General features: G+C 38.3%; 1 non-coding gene across 1 annotated transcript; it reads right to left on the minus strand.

Moving 5' to 3' along the window:
• Nucleotides 1–1221: 1221 nt before the first annotated feature.
• On the minus strand, nucleotides 1222–1328 carry LOC121213095 (small nucleolar RNA R71). The gene has a single exon (XR_005908463.1). It is a non-coding gene; the product is annotated as a small nucleolar RNA R71 (small nucleolar RNA).
• Nucleotides 1329–1663: the final 335 nt, after the last annotated feature.

Here is a 1663-nt window from a genome sequence, read left to right on the forward strand (position 1 = left end):
GTCATGGTTGATTATTTTGGTGTTAAAATTCATGATATGGCAATAGTGTAGTAGGGGGAAGTTTGACAATGATTAGCCTTTGGCATGGTTAGTCATGATCATAATTTGTGATATGCATGATGAATTATTAGTTAGATCAAGGAGTAAACACGAAGTGGGCATAGTTGCTTTCGTAACAGATGCTGGCAGCAGCAGTGACATGAGATTGAAAAATCACTAAAAATAGTAGGAGTGGAATTAATTGATGAATAAATTATGTAATCGAAGTTCGATGAGTCTATTTTCATATAGAAGTAACGAAAGGATCATATGGACAGTATGTTAAGAGATAATCAGGTTCTCGTGGGACAGGGCTAGAACGGTTTCTGGATTCCCTGCTCCGACTTTGGAAATTCATTATAAATTAACCAGAGATAATTAGGAGTCATACCATATATGTATAGATTCCTCACTGAGTCTAGTTTCTATAGAAGCAAACGGCATCAGTATGGAAGTTCTGTACAGGGAGATATCCAGGTCGTAATGCACAAAGGTCAGTGTAGTCGATCCCAGTAACATGGGAGACTTTGACTAATAAACTGTACTAATTGGCCCAACCAAAAATTCTGGAAAAAAATATGTAAATGGGAATATGAGTCTAGTTTCAGGGAAAATTCACGGAACTAGATTTTGAGTTCCAGAGCTCAAGATATGATTTTTAAAGAGACTAGTACGCAGATTGACAGCTTGTCTGGAAAAATTTTAATAAGTGGTTTGAAGTCTGTTAACACCTCGTGTTCGACTCCGGCGACGGCCTCGGGTTCGGGGTGTTACAGGCTACCTCCTGCAAATGCGGCAAATCAGAATCCTGCTCCTCATACTATGTATGACTATGCTAAACCTTCTTTGACAGGAAATGAGTCAAGTATAGTTAGACCTACTATTGTTACAAATAATTTCAAACTGAAACCTAACACAATTCAGATGATACAGCAGTTTGTTCAGTTTGATGGTTTGCAGGATGAGGATCCCAACACTCACTTGGCGAATTTTCTGGAGTTTTACGACACTTTCAAAATTAATGGCATTTCTGATGATGCCATTCGCCTTCAGTTATTTCCCTTTACATTGAGAAACAAAGCTAAACAGTGGTTGAACTCGTTACCACGAGGGTCAATTACTACTTGGGAACAAATGACCGAAATATTTTTACTTAAATATTTTCCTCCGGCTAAAATAGCAAAGTTGAGGAACGATATTTCTTCTTTTGTGCAGATGGATTTAGAAACACTTTACGATGCATGGGAGAGATACAAGGACTTATTGAGAAGGTGTCCTCACCATGGGTTACCTCTATGGCTACAAGTTCAAACCTTTCACAACGGTTTAAATCCCTCAACAAGGCTAATGATTGATACAGCAGCCGGTGGAACGGTCAACAATAAAACACCTGAGGAGTCCTACGAGTTTATCAAAGAGATGTCCCTGAATAAATATCAGTGGCAAGTTATGAGGACAAAGCCAACAAAAGCCGCCGGTGTTTTCAATATTGATGCAGTTACCATGCTTGTAATAGCCCAAAATTGGGTCTAGTTGGAACAGAGGTTTCGGGATCACAAAATCTGAGATATAAATAATTATTTTATGATTATTTTGAGGTCTATGATATGATTGCATGATTGTG

This window comes from Gossypium hirsutum, chromosome A13 (assembly GCF_007990345.1).
Source record: "Gossypium hirsutum isolate 1008001.06 chromosome A13, Gossypium_hirsutum_v2.1, whole genome shotgun sequence".
NCBI classification, from domain to species: domain Eukaryota; kingdom Viridiplantae; phylum Streptophyta; class Magnoliopsida; order Malvales; family Malvaceae; genus Gossypium; species Gossypium hirsutum.